The sequence below is a fragment of the Sinocyclocheilus rhinocerous genome, unplaced genomic scaffold, assembly GCF_001515625.1.
Source record: "Sinocyclocheilus rhinocerous isolate Xijiao unplaced genomic scaffold, SAMN03320098_v1.1 scaffold241, whole genome shotgun sequence".
In the NCBI taxonomy this organism is placed as follows: domain Eukaryota; kingdom Metazoa; phylum Chordata; class Actinopteri; order Cypriniformes; family Cyprinidae; genus Sinocyclocheilus; species Sinocyclocheilus rhinocerous.
In genome coordinates this window covers 152,083-168,996 of record NW_015659312.1, presented here as the reverse complement: position 1 = coordinate 168,996, position 16,914 = coordinate 152,083, and the positions used below count along the sequence as shown (strand labels likewise).

General features: G+C 36.0%; 1 protein-coding gene across 1 annotated transcript in view; it reads left to right on the top strand.

Annotated features, from left to right (window-relative positions):
• LOC107723468 (nectin-2-like) overlaps window positions 1-16,914 on the top strand; it is a 68,515-nt gene that overhangs the window by 48,001 nt on the left and 3,600 nt on the right. The window lies entirely within an intron of this gene.

Genomic DNA, 16,914 nt, shown 5'->3' with positions numbered 1-16,914 from the left:
AAAGAAATACAAATAAAAATCTGTCTTAATTTACTCACCCTCATGTCATTCCAGACCTTTTGTGGATATTTTGAAAAATGTGGATATTTTGGTGTTTTTAGTCCATACAGTAAAAAATTAATGGAAAGAAAGAGTTAAGAGGTTTGGAAAGACTTGAGGGTGAGTAAATGATGACACAATATTCATATTTGGGTGAACTATCCCTTTAAATAGAGTCATGCCTTGTATTAGGCAGGTTGAACTGGAGGGGAAATTCAGTAACACTTGACCTGTTTCACTGATTCACAGAGAAAAATAGGAGGGGAACGTGGGGGAGAAAGAGAGAGACACCAAGACGGAGAGAACGAGGGGTCTGTGTGGGGCGAAGGCAGATGAAATGTGAAGGGGAAAGCAGAAAGAAAGAACAACAGCCGGGAAAGCCAGCGGGCAGAGAGATGATACTGCTCCCCCCTCTCTCTTTTTCTCTCTCACTCTCCTTCTCTCCTCTCTTGTCCTTCATTGCCTAGCCTTTTGGCTCTTGCTCTCTCTCAGATGCCCCTGTCCTCGTCTCATTTCTGCAGCTGGAAAGGGCAGAGTTAGACCGCTCTACACACACAAACGCTCGTGCTGCTTTTGTGGAGCGGTGACTTGCCAGCAACCCTGCGTGATCGCAAAGTCAAACTGCCGTGCTCTAATGTGTGGTTTTGTGATGGCGGGTACGAGTTTGCACTCATTGATGGGTAAGGTACATGTAGTGTCAGCCTCAGACGGCACACTCATAGACTGCCCACAGCACGTTCAGTGACCGTCCAGTCAGATTGCCTGACAACAATGTATCTTCCAGGAAGCTATTATCAGTCCGCCAATTTAATGTAGTGTATTGGTCGATTGTATGTATGTGTGTATGTATATATACACAAATGTTTAAAGGTTTAGGGTAGATATGATTTTTTTATGATTTTGATTTTTGATTTTGGTTTCTTATGCTCTATTTTATCTGTAAAAACAGTAATATTGTGAAATATTTTTACAATTTAAAATAGTCATTTTCTATTTTAATATATTTTCAAATGTAATTTATTCCTGTGATGTCAAACCTGAATATTCAGGAGTCATTTCTCCAGTCTTCGGTGTCACATGATCTTTCAGAAATCATTCTATTATGCTGATTTGGTGCTCAAGAAACATTTATTATTATTATCAATGTTGAAAATAGTGCTGCTTAATATTTTTTATGGAAACCACAATGCTTTTTTTTTCAGGGTCAGCATTTTTGTGATTTTTTTTAGAGATTGCAATTTTCTTGGCTGATTCCGATTTCTGATTTTTCGTTAGTGTGATCTGCCGATACCGATTTTTGCAGATTACGATTTTCTTTCTAAGAACTATAATTGACAGTATATACAAACAAAAATCTACTTTTCTTCAACGCAAAGTTTTATTTTCATAAAAAAACACAAGTAAAAAGTCAGTAAAAAAAAGTGGATTGTGCGCTCCACTAATATAGATCAGTGGTGGTGCGCGCGCGTTTGGTGAAAAAGTGCGAAACCTGCGGGAATTACTATAATGCGCAATACAAGCACTATTTAACCGGAGCGAATGAGACATGTGTATGAGAGAAGGGGTCGTCGGAGAGATGAGAGTGAGAATGCCCAGCTGATGTTATTGCCTGTGCCGCTGGTAACAAAACGGATCGGCTCGAAATCGGAAAGAAGTGAGACTGACCGACCGATCACCGATCCGGGCCGATCATGAGGAAAATTGGCCGATTCCGATCCCTGGCCGACCGATCGGTGCATCTCTATTTTTTTTTCTAACACTGTAAACGTCTTTACTGTCACTTTTGATCAGTTAAATGCATCTAGACAGACAGACAAACAGAGATAGATAGATAGATAGATAGATAGATAGATAGATAGATAGATGTATATATATGTTGTGATGCATAAATTTACTTGTAGATAAAACTATTGGTTATCATTTTTAGTACATTATTTATTTATTTAAATATGCTAATTTAACGACCACAACATGAAAATAATTTTCGGCTTAATGGTATGTTAGTGAGAGACAGTTTTTTGATGTGTATGACTGGACAGTGTTTGCTCTATCTAACTGTGGTCATGGCCAGAGCTTTTCAGACTGAGATCCCCCAGAATGCCCTGCAGCCCAAACAGAGCAGGGTGCTCTGCGACATGCAGTATTTCAGAAATAACTCCTCATCAGGCTTGACGGCTGCTCTCTTACTTATTTATTCAGCAGGACTTCTAGAGCTTCAAACAAACACACACACACTCACAACCCAAGCTGAGCTAAATCGCACAAGCGTCAATCTGGATCAGCGGGCCGCCCAGAAACAGTCATGCACACGACTTCTCGCAGTTCAGTCTCCTGTCAACGGTTTGCAGATGCACTGGACGCTGGATAAATATCTTGTTTCCTGTTGTTCCAATTTTTATAGGGCACATCTAACCATAGCTTCCAGACCATTTGAGCTGCTAACCCATTTCTTTATGGATATTAAAAGATAAGGCTTGTGTGTGCTGTAGGCGGCCTAAAAGTCTGACCTTTTCAGTTAAAGCTTGAGCCTCCGGACAGGAAATACCGGATTGTATGGTTTGCTTTGTATAAACTGGCTGGGGTGGGTATTCACTTGTATGGGGATTTTAGTTTCGGTAGACAGACATTCCTACCATTTGTAATGAGAAATTTAACACATTTCTTTCTATTCTCTCTCAGATACAGACAAAGATAAGATTCATTCATAGACAATACGTCTTTGTCTTTGAGATCAGACATAAAGAGTATGTCTCACATATTGAGTCATCATTTGGTCGTCTTTCAACCACTGTGGCCCAGATGGTTATCAGAGCTCACCTGTAACGTTCCTACCTCTGGCTATCGCTCTTGCAAAAAGTCACATGATCAGGTAGCTGGCAGCAGGTGTGGCGAATCTATTATGGCTTAATAAAAGATGGCCTGTTTCCTCATTCCTCTCAAATTATTTTTGTGCCGAGGCACAGACCAGTGTAGCTGTTTGTAGGCCAGTCCGAGAAACATTAGTTATTAGGCCCATAGCTGCTATGGACCTGACATTTCCAAAAATGACTAGTGCCAGCCAGTCTCTGACCTAATGCTGTTTAACCTTAAATAAACATATAGGCTATTTGTCCAACACTGACATGTCATGTCGACTCAGTGTTGTGAATGCCTTCATGGCCTACATAATCAGCTATGACAACTCTGACAGCGTTTTCTGACAAGAGCTGGGGGAGAACATACTTTGGCGTGTTCGCCAAAACACATCTTAGTGTTCAAATCTCATTCATTGCTCTCATATTCATAAAAGATGCATTTTTAACTAAACAAGAAATGTGTTTCTTTGATCTTGTGTTATTTTAAATATAATTTAGCATTCTTAAAATGGCCATCATTACAAGGATTCTTTTTTTTAAATCTAAAAACAGTCAATACTGTACACACATTTCTCTGTTTGAGAAATTTTAATTGTATTCAATATGAATTACTAATTTTTTGTCATTTATTTCTGTCATTCCAAATCAGAGTATGTAATATATATATAATTTGTTCTAGTCTAATATATATATATTATATATAATATATATATATGTGTGTGTGTGTATATGTGTCTAATTTTGCTTTGTTGAAATTTATTTATTATGATTATTAGAACTGTCAAAATAAAATATACAAATATATAAAAATAATTTGAATTAATTTTAATAGTACAAAACAATAATGTTTCTATTATTGCTAGATAGATAGATAGATAGATATATATATTATCGCTTAATTATTATGACTTAATATTAGTACTATCAAAAATATATTTAAAAATATCAACAAAAAAAAAAAAGGTTTTTATATAATAAAAATTTTTAAAAATTCAAGGAAAAGGAAAAAAAGGACATTTCTGCTATGTTAAAATGTCTACGCAAATCCTATAATATTTTATATATTTTATATTCTATATTTTTCAAAAGTTTTTCACCCACAATACCTATTACTTTTAGTTTTAAAAATTGAACTATTACAGTAACGTGCATTTTAATTATATCTAAATAGTATCCATTTTTTTAATGAACTAAAGTGAGCACATATCTTGTGGTACTAATAAATCTATTCTCATCAATGTTGATGACTCAGATACTAGCCCAGATATTTAACCAGCCTGTTGTTGCACACACTTTCAAATATCACAAAACAACAGTTCTGTTCACATGCCTCAGTGAAACGCCACTGATTTGTCTCTGTATATTAGATAAAGGGAGAGTTTGAGGGAGGGAAATGAACTCTTCATGAACTGGATGGACACATTGATTCAGTGTTTGAGTGTCAGTACACTCGTGACAGACTTCACTCATATGCATCTTATTGCTGTTTCTACTTAACACTGCGTATTGATTACTCTTCATCCAGTGTCACCCGAGAGACAGTTGCCATGACACTACACTGACAGATCCACCCTGCGTCTCCATAGCAGCTGTGACAGAAGGGTACAGTGGTGGTCAGATGCACAGCTTATGCTGCTTGTGAAAACTCTCATGTATGTGCATGCATACAGAGAGACTGCAATATACATGGTGGGATTAATATAATATTTTGTTGATTTATGAAATGTCAGGGCCTTAAACAAACATAGTGGTCTCATTAAATTTTATGGAGAGCAGATCTTTATGACGCTAGATCAGCTTTTGATTTTGTTTTCAGTTATTGAGGTTGAGGTGGTATTTGTTTCGGAGAGAGAGTGAACCATAAAAATGGGACGGTGTTAAAAGCCACTGATGAAATCCATAGTAAATTTGGCCCTTGCAATGAAGACATCAGATGAATCAGATCAAATGATTGCTTAATTAATTTCATCTAAATTGATGTGCTGCATTCAGAGCAAGCTGGGAGCGGGAGAGCGCTGAGTTTAACTCTTGCTCGGCTGTCTAGCAGGAGTCATATCATTCAGAGACACATTTAGAAACAGTTTAGCAGGCACAAAAGACAAGACTAGTGCATTGTATGTGAAAATAAATTGTAGAAAATCAGCATCATCCTTTTCTTCTGTAGAACTGGACTGGATTGACAGTGCAAGAACAATACAACAAAACAAGCAGAATACATTCTACGCTCTACAATGGGCACAGTGTGTAAAGATTACAGTGAAATGGCATGGGACTCTAAAGGCCACATTTGACTGACAATTTACAGGTTGCACAAATAGACTACATAGCAGACATATGTAGGTTTCCATGATAAGAAAGAAAAACACTTTTTAAAGGTTTACATATGAAATATGTGATCAATGAAATAAAAATAACATTTTCCTTACACCTTGAAAACATTTGAGAGTACACATCTTAATTTTTTTTTCAAATAATTTGAAACATTTGTGCACTTTTTTCAAATTATTATTATTATTTTAAAAAGTTGAAATTTCCTTGCACCTTGAATACATTTAAGTATACATCTTAATCAATAATGGCTTCATATAATTTAAATAAACTACTGTTTTCAAGAAAGTTATTATTACTGTTCATTTTTAAAAAGGTTTACATTTTTAATGAAACAAAAAATAATGACATTTTCCTTGCATCTTAAATTTGAATGCATACATTTGAAAGTACACATCTTAATATTTTTTAAAAAAGGTTTTTACATTCACATATGATTTTTCTTTTACAATTATCATGAATTATTAATTCATAAATATCACTATGTTTGGGCAGTCACACCACATGACATTTTACAACCTGAACCTTGTCATTACCAGGTCAAATTATTTGATATTGACCTTGACACAGAGGGTTCCTCTCTGTGATATTGTTTCCTTATGTTTTTTCTTTTGGTTGCACTCCATGGCTTTGATTTGGTGGGCAAAGGTTTTTCAAATATTAATAAACAACACAGCAGTTTCATTTTTTTTTTAAAAGTAAAAAATTCAAAATTAATTTTAATTAAAAACATGCTCATCACAGAAGAGGTTTTCTGAATTCAATGTATGTACGAATTGCATTTTTTATGTATTTCTGAATAAATTCCTAGATAAAAATGAGCATCAAGTCATTGACCCAAATAATAATACAAGCAAAAAATACATTCTGTGCGCACAAAGAGTCATCTACACCCTTTGCATAATACATGTGTAGAAAGAATCGACTGTGGGTTTGTTGTGGCTCTTCAAACACAGGCAGACACTGGTCTTGGCTTGTGTCTGTAACAGGCTTTCAGTAGTCTGCTGTCCTGCTCTGCCTTGTTGCTCTGATTAGTGATGATGACGACAGTCATGTAAGCTGCAAATATAAGCTGCACAGTTTCTCATACACACATATTATACAGCAGTGTGTTTACTGGGGCCGGCCCAATAGCTAGATGAGCAATAATTTCAAATAAGGAACTAGAGAGAAAGAGCATAGCATTAATCAATGCAGTATAGACTTTACACACAAAAAATGACACCCACCCGCCCCGCAGCATCCATGGCAGAAAAGGACAACATGGACGTCTGTAATGATCATTAATGTTCTCCTTTTTCTCTCTCTCTCTCTCTCTCTTCCCTCTTTCTTTCTCTCTCCCAGCTCATTGTTATTTTTATAGCAGATAATGGAGTGGGTGTTGTGGCACAGGACAAAGCCGCAGATTCCCTTGTTAGGTCGCAATAACTCAGTCACATTAAAGACTTTTTATCGGGTGTGTAATTAAAGGTTTTGGGATGTTCATATACAGCTTCTGGAAAACAGCACATGGACTTCGGTTTGGACCAAAAGATACTTTTTGTCTGTACAATGCTGGTAGAATCTCAGATATTCAGGGATGTGTGGGATGTGTGGTTGTTGGCTTTGGGATGCTTTGAATATCTGGGTTGTGTAGGGGTGTGTTCGCTCCGGTTAAAGCCGCTGTGTTGGGGTGAGTTTGGAATGTGGCTGCAGACTGTGGCGGGAAAACACAGCAATTACGACTGTAGCAAGCATGAATGCTCGCTAATGAAACTGAATAACTCCAAGCTAACGAACAGGTAAACAAATACACACACATCAGTGAACACACGCGCTCACCGAGCGATCGAGACCCTGAGGCTGTATGCGGCTGTGTAATTGGGGTAATGGCCTGGTAATCAGGAACTGGATGGTTCAGTCACGAGGCTGTTTAGGCCATGGGCAGGCGCCTTAAACCACGGCGCTCTAATACATCTGCATCTCTAAACATGAGCGATCGCAGCAGCGACTGCTAAATGCTAATACATGGAAATCTTAATGAGGGTGCTTGGATAAATGACTTCCTGTGTGTGTGTGCGAATGTGTGTAATATAGATAGAGGTTAGAAAGGTTAACACACTGTCTGCCCTCGGCAGTAATACATTAACTTTGAGTTGGGAACTAGAAAATCTTTGTGGGAAACTGTCATTCTTTCACTGTTCACTTTTTTATTCAGTCACACTTCTTTAAACTTAAACCGCAGGTTCCTGTAGCGCTTTGTGTAGTATGTACACAAACTGAAAATCTGAGATTCAAAGTCGATTTTATAAATAAAGAGAAAGTTTAGGATTTTGAAAAATGTAAAACAAAGAAAATAAATGAAATGACTAAGACACCATTACGATTCTGCACTATTTCAAGGTCACTAATCAAATAAGTAAATTTGTGTTTTTTTTATTCAAGATGATATAATATTAGTATTAGTATAATTTTAAATTTAGATATATTAATATAAATTTCACATTTTATATGTATATTTTTAACACTTATTATTTAATATTTATTATAAAATGATTTTAAAATATTATTTATAATTATAATTCATTTTCACACATTTAAAGCAGTTTTTAAATCAAATGTTAAGCCTTCTGTTCTTCACCAAAAAAATTTGATAATTATGGTAAAAAGAAAGATATATTAATATAAATTTCACATTTTATATGTATATTTTTAACACTTATTATTTAATATTTATTATAAAATGATTTTAAAATATTATTTATAATTATAATTCATTTTCACACATTTAAAGCAGTTTTTAAATCAAATGTTAAGCCTTCTGTTCTTCACCAAAAAAATTGGATAATTATGGTAAAAAGAATATATGTACATGATTAGTGAAGTGCTGAAGTGCTGATCCAATAAGTCACGAAGTGACAGCTCACTTAACTGGCCCAAAACTCTCTCAAGCTGGCCCCAGGCCATCTTTATTGTTAAGCTTGGACTTAATATCATTTGTAACGAGAAAATTGAATTAAATTAGAAAAATATAAAAAAAGAATCATTTTCACTTTAGAGCTCTCAGACTTTTGGACCCTGCTAAAGAGATATAGTAAAATTAATTGTGTTCTCATAATGGACAAAACCAAAATGACTGACGAGCTATTTTTGTTGTCCAAAAATAGACAATTTAGAGGCTCTAGCAAGTAGGAAAGCAGTTGGATTGGAAGAAAAATGCTTGGAAAATACTGAGATATATAGTGAGACATAATTAAGCTTTGTATACCTGCAGAAATTACCGGAGAGATGATGAAGATGCTTCTCCCAAAAGTCTTAATGATTGAGACAATCGGAAGGGAAAGTGCGGTGGTTGCTCTTTCATGCTTGATGATTGCTCCGTATGTCTGACTGTGGGTGTTATGGGAGAGAGAAGGTATGAGACATCACAAGTTTAAATATAATCCTGATGACTGAGAGAATGCAGGGGAAAGCAGAATGTGTGGTGTTTCCTCAACACTTAATTAGCAGCATATATGTGGTTGTGTGCGTTTAGGGGAAATGGATGAAAGTCTATGTGAGATCACAAGTTGAAAAATAATTTTGATGACTGTAAGGGCACTGGTGAGAGTCATTTTTAACACTTGACAGCAATGTGTGTGTGTTTACTTAGCTATTCTTTAGTGACAAATTTGTCCTCAGAAGTGAGCTAAAACATCTCCTTGAGGACATCTGTGGTCGTCCTCAATTGCAAAAATGATTCATACATAAAATAATATTAAGTCCACATGGAATCAGAATAGACCCTATTTACTTACCCTATTAAATTACAAATTATTTTATGTTGAATATCATGTTTTACTCATAAGCATGTCACATTACAGCATGATTTGCAAATGTCATTATAGACCTACGTGTACTATAGACACCAATTTGAATTTTACATGGATGAAAACGAGATTGTGAGATAAAGGTCCTACATCATGTAATTTTCACATTTCACTAATTTCTAAACTGTTTAATGGAGTTTTTGTCTACTGAAAGTGTTTTGGAAATATGTTTAGTCAGCTGAACAATTGGCTTGTTGTTATAGAACTATCCAGTATGTCTCACCTCTCACCCCTGTCAAAAATTAAATATGGCACTAAATATGACTAAAATACAACAATACTTTAAAATTGAGTAACTTATATTTTAGACACAATATTGCAGGTTACTTTGTCTGTTTTTGCTCCAACGATAATAGTTCCATATAAAGCCTGTTGCGTCTCCAAGCAACGCACATTAGTGATGTTCTGAATCAGTTGACTGAATGATTCAATGACTCACTCAAAGAATCACATCATTCGTTCCTGAATGAATCTTTTGCTGAATACGGAACCATGTATTAGCATATTACTCTTACTACTTTAACCATATTTTTAGTGTTGCTGAACGAAACAATTCATTCATGCATTCTCTAAACTGTTAGGGTTCGTGGGGTTTTTGAATCGTTTGACTAAATGATTCAGTGTCTCACACATAAAGAGAGTTACTTTTCGCCACCTATAAGCATGCAGAAACATTCCTCAAAAAATCCCCACCACTAAGCAAGACTAGAACGAACTTTTGTATTATTTTTATATATAAACAATGTAAGTTTATAGTACAATATGTCCTTATGTTAACTAAGTAAACATACTTGTGTGCTAGACCACAAAAGAGTGAATGATTGGATGTAGCTTCTGGGAAAATCAGTATTTGTTAGAAACAGAGTCGGAAATATTGAAAAATCGCATGAGTGACGTCAGGAGCTGCGGGTGTTGAGGGAGCAGTGACCTTGGAGATAGGGATTCGGCCTCCTCCTGTGGCTACTGTCTACTGCCTTAATGCACAGTGGCAGAAACCTCACTGCCTCCCCGGAGAGACGCACACATACTCATGCACACACAGAGACTCAGTGTCGCTGACATCAGTTTAATCCTCAGACAGTTTAAATGCATGGGCTGAGTCTAGGCCTCAGCTGTGATTAATGCTGGGCAGAGCGTGATGAATGAGACTGCTGAAGATACATACACATGCACACACTTGTGCCACATTGTTATCATGAAGAGTGATGGGGGAGTCAAACTGCATGGCATATATGCGGCATATTACAGTGCTCGATGCAGCTCAAGTGAAATGAATGGTGAACCGCTTGTCCGTTCAAAGTCAGAGGTAGAGAATGCACAAGATAAACCCGTTGGCATGATGATAACCAGAAACGCACATGCCAGCCTGTAAATGTTTGAGAATAAAAAATGTAAAGTTACCTGTCAGGATGTTCTGCAGCTATACATAGCATACTTTCTGTGACAAGACTAGCTCACTAGCCTAACCTTAAAATTATGCAAATATGTCACCTTGAGACCCAGATATTAAGGTGACATCGATACAATGTTGCATTTTCATCCAAACCATCATCTTGGTTGAGATTGACATTTCAATGTTTAAAGTATGTTGGATCAGCAATTTGAAATTTTGATGAAACGACAGCACACATGGGTGAAGACTGTGACATTGAACTAACATTTGTAGTTGACAACCACAAGGTCATGCAAGTATCCATGTAGAACGCTAGTGGCTGTTCCGTAGTCAGTGAGCTTAAAAGAAATTGTAATTGAAAACACCTAAGCTCAGTTACAAGGTAAACTGGGAACACTTGTCACTTGAATGCTTTGTGGTTTAAAATGGAAACAAATGAGATTTTTTCCATCTTCATGCAAAGCCCAGTCTCAACAAACCTGCCTGGAAGTTACTACAGTTCCTGAAGACCTTAATTAGACCCTTTGTGTGTGATTAATTTGGACTGGATATAAATTCAGCTGGAAAGGGCCTCGAAGACTATACACCCCTGCCACAATGCTTCCATTTACAATTGTTAATTATAGAATCTGTAAGAGTTATTGAAGCTTTAGTAATTTTAGGGGGCGTTTACACGACTAAAAATTAAAAATTGAAAACTTTTTATGCATTTTGTCCAGTCATTTACACAACAACAGGGTTTTGGGGGCTGCAACTTTGAAAACGTGTTTCAAAGTGCACATTTTTTAAAACGATACTGTTATCGTCTATGTAAACTACAAAAAACGCAAATTTGTTAACATTGATGTCATGCGCGTGCATATTACATGTTCAGTCTGTAGACGTGCACAGGCACGTAGTGTTTCTTTACAAAGTGACATTGCCAACTACTGGCCTGGCATGCATAATACAGCATTTTTAGTAATTTTCACAGATGCGTGATCGGTTTGACAATGTTGTCGTCTGTACATGAAACCTTTCAAAAGCGCAAAGGAAAAATTTTTCCATTTTTTACATTGTTGTCGTGTAAGCGTACCCTTATATAGATTAAATAAACAGACTTCAATGATGCTCCATCCACATAGTTCTAATTTTGTGTTCAGCAAATTGAAAAAAGTAATCATATTGTTTTTAACATTTTAACATTCCTGTATCTGACTGTACTACAGTTTAATTGACTTGCTCTTAAGTAACATCATTCATATGTTGAAAGGGATAATTCACCCCAAAAAATATAATTCTGTCATCATTTACTCACCCTCAAGTTGTACCAAACCTGAAAGAGTTCCTTTCTTCTGTTGAGCAACAAAAAAATATTTTGAAGAATGTGGGTAACAGTTAAAGTCAACCGTTTGGTTACCAATATTCATTCGAAATATCTTCTTTTGTGTTCAACAGAAGAAAGAAACTCTAATAGGCTTGGAACAACTTGAGGGTGAGTAAATGATGACAGAATTTTCATTTTCGGGTGAACTATCCCTTTAACTCTGGGTATATCAGATTGCAACATTGATTTAACTGTTAACATTTGAGTTGTTTTCAATGTTGTTTCAACAAAAGTGATTTTGAACCAACATTGCAGTGTTGAACTAACATCACATTGTAACATCGCTTCAACAACGATTAATAACGATTATTGATTATTTTAATTTGAGTGTTGATGATACAACAGCAGTGATGTAGAATTAGCATCCCGGTATAATGTTTATTTAATGACATTACCATATTTTTTTGTTGAGATTTCAGTGTTGATTCAACTACAGTTATGTCAAATCAACATTACAGTATACCGTCAATGATATTACGGTAAAAAAAAAACTGTAGAAATAGTTTAATGTGAATAGCATTGACACATCAACATGGATTTAACATTGTTTCGAAGTTGCTTGCTATCTAGGGAGGGCATTGAATAAAACTTGTTCATAATTTGATTATCTTTGCACTATTAATGAACTAAAATGAATCAACACTCAACTGACTAGAGCTAAATAATGACACTGTTATCTTCTGCTTTATGAGTATGAGTTCACTTCATAACTAATGAATTTAACTACAGTCACGATGATATTGAACTTATTTGAATCAACATTGAACTAAACTGAGCTGAATAATGACACCATTGTCTTTGTAATTGCTTCATAATTAGAGAACTTTGCCAAAGTAATACAACATTAATGTTTATTACTGTGAAACTGCTTTGAAACTGTACAGTTTGCAAACTGTATTATATGCTTTGTAATCTGTATTGTATGAAGCGCTTTATAAATAAACATGAACACACTAAACAAAAACTATACTGCTAGACTACACCTTACTTTTTTAATTGTTTTTTTCTTTCTTCAAGTCATGTTTTATCCCGCCTAGGGCACAAAGTGGGTCAGGACCACCATTGGAGCCACTTCAAAAGAAAAAGAAAACACCCCTGATAATAACACATTCACTCTCATTTGTTCACCTGCGGGTGTTTTTGGGGGCTTTACATGAGCTTCAGAGGTTGGATTTGTCATGAGTGCAGGGTTATATGCCAGAACATGTGTTTGAACATTAGAGTTTCCAGTGTCAGATGTGTCATCATCTCTCTTTGATCTGTCTCTCTCTTATTGTTATTCACCGGGATGCAATGTCTCTTGGGAAATGCTCTCTGATGTCAAATTCCACTAAGTTAGAATAGATGCCAGTAATCTAACTCCATTAAGTGTGGATCTGGAGGCTTGGCTTCCTTTCTGCACACACACACACACACACATTTGGTCTGTTTGCGGTCTTACGTTGATGGAGAATCATGTCTACAGCCATAATCCCCCTAATTGCATATGTCTTTTCACATTGACACATCCATAATTCACCTTAAATTGTTTATTCAACAAATTAATCCCATCAACCTGCCACTTTAGACACACCGTGTGAAATAGGATTGTCTCGGCAGAGATGGGTCATGTGACCCGATGCTAATCACCGTAACTGAATTACTGCTTACTGCAGTTTATTGAGCCCAAGAGCTTTCAAAATGCTTTAAGTTTCAGTTACTATGAACTATGAGCCAAGGCCACAGGAAAGATAAACAAATCTACAAATGTTTATCTCTAATCTGGTTTTGACAAACAGTAGAGGAAAATGTTGTTTGGTGAAACTAAATTCATTTCAAAGAGCACATTGGACGGATGTTTGGAAACCAGAGCAATTTTAATTAAATTAAATCAATAAATATCAATTTAAAAAATGAAATAATATAAAAAATATAAATGTAATACAATCTATTAATTTATGTTTTGTTTTGTAAGAAGAGAAAGACATACAGATTTGCATTGAAATTAGTACATGATGACAGAATTTCCATGTTTGGTGAACTATCCCTTTAACGTGACATAACCAGTTTGGTCACTGTAACACTGTGAAGTTAATGCACTGCAATATCTGTCTACCCATTGATGTGGCAGTAAACAGCCTCACGTGGATGTTCTGTCTCAGACTCCGAGCTCCAGACTGGAGTTTATAAACGGAGATGTCACATTGAAGATTGATTTGAGTTTTTTCAATGCTTTTTTTGCGCCATTGCTCCACACACACGCACACACACACACTCTCTCATATTCTTCCCTCATTCTGCCTCTGTCTGCAGTGACCTTCACTTCCTCTACACCTCATATTCTCTCTCCATCTCTTTCTGCGTTTGTGGTATACCGCTAAAGGCTCTTTCTCCAATGAACCAGCTGTCTCCCTGATTGTGTTTTCAGATTTGAGTGGCGTTTTGCTCATTCTGTTTGTGTGATGGGATAATTCTGTCATTCATGCTCAAGTTTGTGCTGTTTTTATGAGTTGTGTGTAATGCTATTTATGTGTGAGTGTGACATGTAAGAGATAATGTAAAGTCAGTTGGTCATTATCATTATTATTACACAAAAACTAATAAAAACACAGATGTGAAAATTTTGAAATTATATATATAATTCTCCAAACCACCAAACCTTTTGTATTACAATGTGTACTCATAGTAACCATGTTTATTAAGTCTTTATTTAGTGATATAAACAAACAGAGACTGTGGAGTAAACGTTCGGTCACATTAGATAAGTTTAAGTGGAATTTCGCTGGCAAAAAGGTCCATTGTCTATCGTCAGTAGTGTAGCAATTCATGAAACACAGTTCACACAGAAGTCACTTTTAAACCAAGCAGCTTTCTGTTAGTCAGTGTGTGGCGAATCAGTGACTGATCCCGATGCGAAATCTTTTGCCCTCACACGAAATTCATACCCTGTGTCCCAATGTTCATACTATCTATACTAAATAGTATGTGAGATTAGAATAAGTGTGTCCCAAAGCATAGTATGTTGAAAAGAGTATGCCAAAACTCCCCGGATGGTCTACTATTTCTGGTCGATTTTTGAAGTGTGGATCCGAACTAATTGCTAATACTGCCCACAATCCATTGTGCTTTGGTGAAAGGATTCGGTTCAGAACTACAAACACGAATAAAAAGCGTTAAAAACTACAAACATGGCTGATGGACGGTTAAGTAGAGAGGTTTAGATAAAGGGGTTTGAGTTACTAATAATCAACATTTAACCTGGTAAAAATATTTTTTTAATGTTATCTGTCTTATATTTCATCTGCAACAACAAAGTGAACTTTTATAACCATCCATTTGGTCGTTAACTTTTAAATGCATCAACATGCAAAAATATGAGCAGAGTTCTCCGGATAAAGACCCAAGGGTGGCAGATCAACGTGTTACTGTTCTCTCCAATAGGGTAGGGACTTCTAGGAAGTTAAATGAAATGAAATGTGGAGGATGTGACAAGATCATTGACAGGCCAGTTTACAGTGACAGGGTGCGTGTAACTATGTGACAGAGCAGTCAATTGTATGACGTGATAGTTTGTCCCAAAGCTTGCCTACTCTTCTACTACATACTCAAAAGTGTGTACTTTTTCCTTCACCAAAAAAGTACATACTTTAAGGGTGTAGTATATGGCAGCACTAGTTGTGTGGGTATTGAAATTATTGCATTTTTTTCCACAAAAAATTGCTGGAAAATCTTAAATGTAACCTTAATAAGACAGATAATAGAGTCAGTATGTTGCCATGGACAACTGTAAAATATTCAGTTTAGCATCATTCTACGAAAATATTTGATGCTTAACATTGTGATTGACCAGAATCGCGTATTCTTGAGAATAGTGTAATAAAATGATATGCGTTACCTGCTCGGATGTGTTATCTGACTTCAGCTGAACCGAGTGAGAGAGAAGAAGAAAGAGTGCTTCAGGACATGAACAAGAGATTGACAGCGCGAGACGAAAGGAGTGAAAGAACGACATATGATTGACAAGGCAGATATTCAGCAAGACATGTCGTGCACACATTTCTTCATACAAACTCTTGTCTTTCTTTTAAATTCCTCCCCCTTTAACAAAAGCATCTCTTCTGTCCTTTAAAGCGCGTTGTCTGGCTGGCCAGCATTCTCTCTTTCTTTTTTATTCTTCTTCTTCCTACTGACATCCCCATGTTGATTACTCGTGGAAAATCGCCAGCACAGGCTCTCGGCCGCACGGCAGACGTTAACCTGCCTGTCAGTATCACACCTGCAACGTAGTGTGAGTGATCCGTGAGAGCAGATATATTTTCACAGTAAACGCTGCACTTTTATGGTGAAATAAAATTTTTCCTGGAACACATTAGACATCATTGTTAGTCCTATTATTAATATTTCATTATGGACTCTCCAGTATGAAATACTGCTCACTGCTAACTGAGTCCAAACATATAATGTACAAGGCATCAGAAAAAAAAAAAAACATTGAACACTATGATTTGTATAGAAAAAATGCACATAATAATTATATTCATAAATGACATCTCATGTCATCAGAGATTAATGCAGCATCTTTATGGCTTTTAGAAGATGTTTGCAGTACAGATATGCCATACAAGACAGATGAGCATGACTCTATGTGTGGAATCTGGGATTTATTTATCCAAACTAAGGAAGTCCGCACGGCAGACGTTAACCTGCCTGTCAGTATCACACCTGCAACGTAGTGTGAGTGATCCGTGAGAGCAGATATATTTTCACAGTAAACGCTGCACTTTTATGGTGGTGACATCAGGGAGTCTGTGTCTAGAATACATCGACCAGGAGGAAGTTAGACGTAATGAGTGTTTTTATACACTTGCAGCACCATCTAGTGTAACATCAAGTTATTCCACAATACAGTGACACATTTACAATATTTAGCTTAGCACATGCTTTTATTTAAAGTGAATTACCAAGATTATTTAGTTTTGGAAAAAAATATTGATTGTATATTAAATAGAAAATGTTTTAAACAGGTTTATCAGATAAAATGTCAAGTAATAATTAATAAAATTATTATTTATTTGCAATTTTGTTTAATATAATAATTAGTTATAT